Genomic DNA, 8,858 nt, shown 5'->3' on the forward strand with positions numbered 1-8,858 from the left:
ATCATTCCTTCCAAAGAAATCCCAGGGTTGATCTCCTTCACAATGGACTGGTTGGATCTCCTTGCAGTCCAAGGGACTCTCAAGAGTCTTCTCCAACACCACAGTTCAAAAGCATCAATTCTTCGGCGCCCAGCCTTCTTCACAGTCTAACTCTCACATCCATACATGACCACAGGAAAAATCATAGCCTTGACTAGATGGACCTTAGTCGGCAAAGTAATGTCTCTGCTTTTGAATATGCTATCTAGGTTGGTCATAACTTTTCTTCCAAGGAGTAAGCGTCTTTTAATCTCATGGCTGCAGTCACCATCTGCAGTGATTTTGGAGCCCCCCAAAATAAAGTCTGACACTGTTTCTACTGTTTCCCCATGTATTTCCCATGAAGTGATGGGACCAGATGCCATGATCTTCGTTTTCTGAATGTTGAGCTTTAAGTCAACTTTTTCACTCTCCTCTTTCACTTTCATCAAGAGGCTTTTTAGTTCCTCTTCACTTTCTGCCATAAGGGTGGTGTTATCTGCATATCTGAGGTTATTGATATTTCTCCCGGTAATCTTGATTCCATCTTGTGTTTCTTCCAGTCCAGCGTTTCTCATGATGTACTCTGCATAGAAGTTAAATAAGCAGGGTGACAATACTGACGTACTCCTTTTCTTATTTGGAACCAGTCTGTTGTTCCATGTCCAGTTCTAACTGTTGCTTCCTGACCTGCATACAGGTTTCTCAAGAGGTAGGTCAGGCGGTCTGGTATTCCCATCTCTTTCAGAATTTTCCACAATTTTTTGTGATCCACACAGTCAAAGGCTTTGGCATAGTCCAGAAAGCAGAAATAGATGTTTTTCTGGAACTTTCTTGCTTTTTCCATGATCCAGTGGATGTTGGCAATTTGATCTCTGGTTCCTCTGCCTTTTCTAAAACCAGCTTGAACATCAGGGAGTTCACGGTTCACATATTGCTGAAGCCTGGCTTGGAGAATTTTGAGCATTACTTTACTAGCATGTGAGATGAGTGCAATTGTGCAGTAGTTTGAGCATTCCTTGGCATTGCCTTTCTTTGGAATTGGAATGAAAACTGAACTTTTTATTTGAAAAATATTAGTTGACTAAGTTATGTAGATTTTTCAAATGTGTAGTGCCATATTATACAATATCAAAAACTTATATTTGTTCATATCATCACCAGTTTCATCTGAATGTCTACATTCTGGCCAGTTGGCAGACATGTTACTTATATTTGAATTTTCACTTGGAAGTTTGTGATTGGTATCAAATTTTGTCCATTCTTTAACTTGAAGTGACACCTGACTGTTCTTTTTGGGGACAAAGTCTGCCAGACAGACCAGAATTGACTGTAATTCATCTGTTAGTCAGTTTTGCAAGTAAACACCAATCTCCATGGAAACAGCAGCTAGTTCACCTCAAAACTCAAAATCACAAGCATGTTTCCATGAGACAGCCCTCATCCTTTGAGATGCAGCACAAGTGTTTTATGGATACTTCATATTTTGCCACATGGAATCTTAAAAAGATGTACACTAAGGACTTCCCTGGCAGTCCAGAGCGAAGACTTCATGCTTTCAAAGCAGGGAGTGAGGGTTCCATTGTTGCTTAAGGAACTAAGATCCCATGTGCTGTGTGGCTTGGCAAAAATAAATAAATAAATAAATAAATAAATAAAAGATGTACACTAAAAGATCAATATTTAACAGATTCAACAGCTTTTATTGCTTCATATGGTACATTCTCAAGTGAAATTGGCCTTTTAACAATTGGTCACTATATGCCAGTATACAATGACTGGGCCAGTTGGTGTCTCTCTCTTGGTTTGTGCTTTAGCACTACTTTCGTGTTATCAGTGCAAATCTCAAAGCAATGCAAAAGATAAATAATATTTTAATATTGTTAAAAAAAGCTTGATTCTGCACACCCCTGAATGAGTCTCAGGGATTCCCCTTTAAGGTCTGTAGACCTCACTTTGAGAACTGTTGTTTTTAAGCAAATTCCAGACATCATAACATTTGTTGTTATTGTTGTTTAGTTACTAAGTCACGCCTGACTCTTTTGCAGTTCCACAAACTGTAGCCCACCAGGCTCCTTTGTCCATGGGATTTCCTAGGCAAGAATACTGAAATGGGTTGACATTTCCTTCTCCAGGGGATCTTCCAGGCAGATTCTTTACCATTTATCTGTAAATAATTGATATGTATTCCTAAGAAACATAGAATTTAAAAAATAACCTCAACACTAATATCACATGTAACACAGTTAATAACTTCTTTTTAATATCATCTAATATCCAGTCTGTGTCCAAATTTCCGTTAATGTCTCAAAATATTTTTTTACAACTGCTATGTCTGCATCAAGAGGCAAATGATGTCCACACATTGTAGTTTTTTATATGTCCCTTAAAAATATTATTTTAGTGTTCCTTTCTGTTTCCATTTTTTATTCCACTTTTTTGGTTGAAGTCATGGGATCATTTGTGCTGTAAAATTTCTAGCATTCTGGATTTGGCTGATAGCATCTGTGCAGCATCATTTAAAGTGGTGTTTGGTCTCCCACATTTCCGTAAGCAGCTTCGCTCTAGAGCAGGGTTTCTCAGCCCTATACTGTTGATATTTTGGAGCAATTCTTGATGGTGGGGAGCTTCCTAAGCTCAGTGGGATGGATATTTAGTAGCACCCCAGGCCTTTCACACTGGACGCAATTAGCATTTCCCCACTCCCAAGCTGTGACAACAGAAACCATCTCCAGACACTGTCAAATGTTCCTTGGGTGAGGGCAAATCACCCCCAGTTGAGAACCACTGATGTAGAGGCTTTAGAAATATGACTAGAGGACAGTGTTTATAATAATAAGAATAAGTCATCAGCAGCTCAGAGTATTATTACATCTTATCAGGAGGCACATAATATCTGATTGTCCCACTTTTAATGATGTTAAGACTGATCTATGAATTCAGGGCTTGTCAATCTAATCATCAACTCGAAAGCTCTCCAACTGCCCTCCTAAAAAGGTTAGCATCTACTGATGATTGCAGCCTTGATCCACTATTTCATTAGAGATAACAAAGCAGTGATTTTTTTCTAATTCAATTACTTGCTTCTGTCTTTACTAGCTGGAATACTTCTTGAAAGATGAATTTTCCCCAATTAACTACTTGTTGTTGTTCAGTTGCTAAGTCCAGTCCAGCTCTTTGTGACCCCATGGACTGTAGCACGCCAGGCTTCTTTGTCCTTCACTATCTCCTGGGGTTTGCTCAAACTCGTGTCCATTGGGTTGGTGATGCCATTCAACCATCTCATCCTCAACCCCCTTCTCCTCCTGCCCTCAATCTTTCCCAGCATCAAGGTCTTTTTTAATGAGTCAGCTCTTCACATCAGGTGGCCAAAGTATTGGAGCTTCAGCTTCAGCATCAGTCCTTCCAGGGAATATTCATATTGATTTCCTTTAGGATCGACTGACTTGATCTCCTTGCAGTCCAAGGGACTCTCAAGTGTCTTCTCCAGCACCACAATTAACTACTTGGTTACCCTGAAGTACTGTCCATACATAGTAAAGCAAGAGCTGTGTCTGATTTTTTTCTTTCTTTGATAATATATTTTTGATTTTATACATATATATATATATATATATATATATATATATATATATATATATATATATTTGTCCTTTATCACAGGTTCTTGAGTGATAGGAGTGTTTTTTTGTCCATAACAATCTCTTCTGATCACACTGGAGTTTATACTAATTAGTTGACTTAGGGTGGGCCCCCTTCAAAGTCTCAGGATGGGGCTGATCCCCGGAAAGACCAAGTGATCAGAAGCAGGAACTTTCAGCCCTGCCCTCCAACCTGAGGGGCTGGAGAGTGAGCTCTGTAAAAACCTTCAAACAATGAGATTCAAAGAGTTTCTGGGTTGGTGAATACACAGAAGTGCTGGGAGGTGGGGCATGGAAGCCCCCTGCCCTCTCCCTTACCTTACCTCTGCACCTCTTCCACTTGGCTCTTCCTGAGCTGCATCTTTTACAACAAACAGAAAGAAAGTTGGTTCCAGAGTTTGGTGAGTCATTCTGGCCAATTATCAAACCGAGGAGAACTTTCTGGCAAACTCCCCATTTTCCACTGATTGGTCAGAAGTCCCGGTGGCACTGGACTGGCAACAGGCATCTGAAATTGTGGTGTCATCTTATGAGACTGAGCCCGAAACCTGTAACGTCTATGCTGACTCTGGGAGTGAGCATCAGAATGGAATGTGATCTTCTGACATCCAGTTGGTGTCTGGAGAATCAGAAAATAAACTGCTAATACTGGGGAAAATAGCCCACAATGTGCATTCATTCTTTCGTTCTCTCTTCTGCTTGTTGTTGTTGTTCAGTCGCTAAGTCATGTTTGACTCTTTGTGACGCCATGGACTGCAGCATACCAGGCTTCCCTGCCCTTCACTATCTCCCGGGGTTCGGTCAAACTCACGTCTGTTGAGTTGTGATGCTATGTAACCACTTCATCCTCTGCTGCCCCCTTCTTCTTTTGTCTTCAGTCTTTCCCAGCATCAGGGTCTTTTCTAAAGAGTTGGTTCTTTACATCAGGTGGCCAAAGTATTGGAGAGCTTTAGGATCAATTCTTCCAAAGAATATTCAGAGTTGATGTCCTCTAGGATTGACTGGTTTGATCTCCTAATATCTAGCTAAATAAAAATGCATATATTCTCTGAGTCAGAAATAATTTCACTCCTAAATATACACTTTATATCACTGCATATTTAAATGAAATATATCAAAGGTCATTATGTATTTCACCACAGCTTGTAATAGCAAAAGATTGGAAACAAAAACTTAAATGTCTGTCAACAAGGGAAGAGGTGTTAAAAATAATATTACATATGTTACATGTATTCAAACAAGGGAAAGCTATGAAAATTATGCAACCATATGAAGAAGGACAATGTTCTTTCCTTTAATAAGGAAATAAATTAAATATTAAATATGATATTAATATATGGAAATATTACAAGACATCTGGTTAAGTGAAAAAGACATGGTAGAAAATAGTGTGCATATCATGCTAAAATTTTATGGGGGAGAAAAAGAAAACATAAAAGTATAGGGACTTCCCTGGTGGTCCAGTAGTTAAGACTCTGTGCTTCCACCGCAGCGAGCATGGGTTGGATCCTTGGTTGGGGAAACTGATTCCATATGCTATGTGATGCAGCCGGGGGAGCGGGGGGGGTGGGGTGGGGAAAGTGTAGATGGCTTCTGGAAGGCTATATGAACAACTTGTAAAACAGGATGGATTTGGGGAGAAGGATTTGGGCAGCTAGGAGGAGGAAAGGGGAATAAACTTAATTTTCATTCTATACCCTCTTGTAATTTCTTTACATTTATAATAAAGCATTACCTCTTTTAAATTTAGATTTTCTAAGAATATTTAATGACATGGGGAAGCATTTTTCTCAACACCATCCCTGATTCTTCCACTTGAATAGCTCAGAACAATCCAAAACTCATGTCAAAATCTACACTCCAGATTCTGCCCAGAATCTGCTACAGCCACTGTCTGCCTCACATTGGTTGATGGCAACTCTATTCCTGCAGCTGTTCAGGCTGGAAGTCACAGATTTATCTATGGCTTCTCTCTCTCACATCCTGCATCAGATTCTGGCCACACTGATTTCTTCTAGGAAATGCCAAGTGCCATCCAGTCTTTGAGCTGTTGTCCCGGCTGTGCTGTCCGCCCTGGAACCGTCCTCCTGGAAAATTGCATGCTTCATCCCAACTCTTTGCTCAAGTCTGTGTCCATAAATCCATAAATGTGTGTTCCTCCCTGAGAAGGAACTAGATCTCTACCCAGCACTCCTGACCCCCTTTGCATAAAAAAAAAAATTACATGGGGAAATCCCTGGTGGTCTAGTACTTAGGATTCTGTGCTTTTACTGCCGAGGGCCTGAGTTGCAACTTTGGTTGAGGAGCTAAGATCCCACCAAGTACATGGTGTGGCCAAAAAATTTTAAAAAGCTGGTTTTAAGACAAAAAAAATACAGGGTATCCATGACTTTTTAGCATAATGTCAAACTTCCTTTTTATATTTGTTGTCTATCTCTTCCTACCTGAATAAGCTTCATGAGGGTGTTAACTTTGGCTCATTTTGTTCATTGATGTTGCCTTTATGACAATGTCTAGCATATAAGCCCACAATATTCTTTGGCTGAATGAATGAATTCATTAATCTAAAGTTTATAGAGCACAATATAAATTGCACCTACAGTATACTAAGAGTTTTGTAACAAAAATATATTTAAAATATTTAAAGTTTTTTAAGAGACACTGCATTGTGGGTATTTGCATATTTTGCAGGATATTTTCCTCCTGTTGCCCATGAAAGACTATCCTGTCACTGATTGCTCAGTTTCTTCTTCTCCAGCTTCTCAGGGAAAGAATGTATCTGCTTAGTTCAGATTCTTCCAGGAAGAATTGGGAAATGGGCAAAAAGAAAAGAACAGATGAACTGAAGGAACTAAAACAAGTCTAATTAATTTAACACTGTGGCGACTTCCTTGGTGGTCCAGTGGTTAAGACTTCACCTTCCAATGCAAGGGGTGTGGGTTTGACCCCTGATCAGGGAACTAAGATCTCACATGTCCATGGCCAAAACCCCAAAATGGAAAACAGTAGCAATATTGTAACAAATTCAATAAAGGCTTTAAAAATGGTTCACATCAAACAAAATCTTTTAAAAAATTAATATCGAGAATGGAAGCAGAGTCTCTGAAAGGAAGAAGAGAAACTTGAAAAAGGTGAGGAAGAGAAAGAGGGAAGAGAAACACTTTGACACTGGGCTTTACCAGAGATGTTTGGTGGTAGTTTGGTGGTAGTTTTGGTGGAGAGATTTTTGTGGTAGAAGTTTTGGGGAAGTTGCAGGGAGTGGGAGGTGATGAGAGGAAAGGAATGGGAAAGAAAATTTTAAGAAGTCTTTTTTACTGATTATAAATGAGATCCCCTTTGATTTTCTTTAAGAATCTCTGGTGAAGATCTCAATGGCTTTTGATTACTCACTGGACTGGACCCAGTGAATTCTTGGTATTTTTAGGGAGAACAAAATGTATGGCAATATTACAAATGGCTTGTTCAGGGTGAGAGCTTTCTGTGTTATTTTAATTGCTTTCTTTTTTTAATTTTAATTTTATTTTCACTATTGGCTGCACCATGCAGCATGCAGGATGGTAGTTCCTCGACCAGGGATGGAACCCCTGCATTGGGAGCACAGTCTTAACCATTGTGGAACTTCAGGGAAGTCCTCCAATTGTCTCCTTTATAGGCGTCTGTACTTCTCACATTTTCCATTATGAATGCATTCCTTTGATAGTAAGGAAGGACATGCTTTAATATTTTCCTTTACCCTTCACCCTTCAAAGCATCTCTGTGGAGCAGTCAGTAGCTGCCTGAGGCACCTATCCTTTGCCTGCCTATTTTAGGCAGCCTCCTGGACCAGGAAAGTGAGCCTGGAGTGCTGCGGCCCAGGTCTTCTGACCACTGCTCAGGATCTCCTCCCTCAGACTCTCACTCTGGCTGGCTCTGCTCTGTGCTCACCTTAACTCCCAGCTTCCTCAGCAGCTGGCTGCTAGGGGTGGGGTCCCTTGTTTCACCTTGGCCCTTTGGACTGGAAACCAAAGTTGATCTACCCTTGGTGCGTGCGTGCTAAGTCGCTTCAGTCATGTCTAACTCTTTGCGACCCTGTGGACTATAGCCCGCCAGGCTCCTCTGTCCATCCTCTGTCCATCCATGGCAAGCATACTGGAGTGGGTTGCCATGCTCTCCTCCAGGGTATCTTCCCGACCCAGATTTCAGACTCATGTCTCTTACGTCTCCTGCATTTTCAGGCAGATTCTTTACCACTAGCACCACCTGGGAAGCCCAATCTACCTTCATCTCCCCCTAAAATGGGGGTTTGGTGAATAGCTATACCCATCTGACTCTTGTGCATGAAATCTTTATTTTTTTTAATTTAATTTATTTCCATGTATGTGTGTTTATTGACTTCTGTAGAGAGACTGTTTCTACAATACACAATCACTTTAAAAATATTATTCCTTATGGTTAAACACCCAGAAGATTTTTGTTTCATATGAAATGGAAAACAAAACAAAACCCCAGTGTTACTGGGCATTATTACCATGCTTTCAAATCTTTACTCTTCAGTTCAGTTCAGTTCAATTCAGTTGCTCAGTCATGTCCGACTCTTTGAGACCCCATGAATTGCAGCACACCAGGCCTCCCTGTCCATCACCAACTCCTGGAATTCACTCAAACTCACGTCCATCGAGTCAGTGATGCCATCCAGCCATCTCATCCTCTGTCGTCCCCTTTTCCTCCTGCCACCAATCCCTCCCAGCATCACAGTCTTTTCCAATGAGTCAACTCTTCACATGAGGTGGCCAAAGTACTGGAGTTTCAGCTTTAGCATCATTCCTTCCAAAGAAATCCCAGGGCTGATCTCCTTCAGAATGGACTGGTTAGATCACCCTGCAGTCCAAGGGACTCTCAAGAGTCTTCTCCAACACCACAGTTCAAAAGCATCAATTCTTCAGCACTCAGCTTTCTTCAGAGTTCAACTCTCACATCCATACATGACCACTGGAAAAACCATAGCCTTGACTAGACAGACCTTTGTTGGCAAAGTAATGTCTCTGCTTTTGAATATGCTATCTAGGTTGGTCATAACTTTCCTTCCAAGGAGCAAGCGTCTTTTAATTTCATGGCTGCAGTCACCATTTGTAGTGATTTTGGAGCCCCCCAAAATAAACTGTTTCCACTGTTTCCCCATCTATTTCCCATGAAGTGATGAGACCAGATGCCATGATTTTA

The sequence above is a fragment of the Capricornis sumatraensis genome, chromosome 19 (assembly GCF_032405125.1).
Source record: "Capricornis sumatraensis isolate serow.1 chromosome 19, serow.2, whole genome shotgun sequence".
Classification (NCBI taxonomy): domain Eukaryota; kingdom Metazoa; phylum Chordata; class Mammalia; order Artiodactyla; family Bovidae; genus Capricornis; species Capricornis sumatraensis.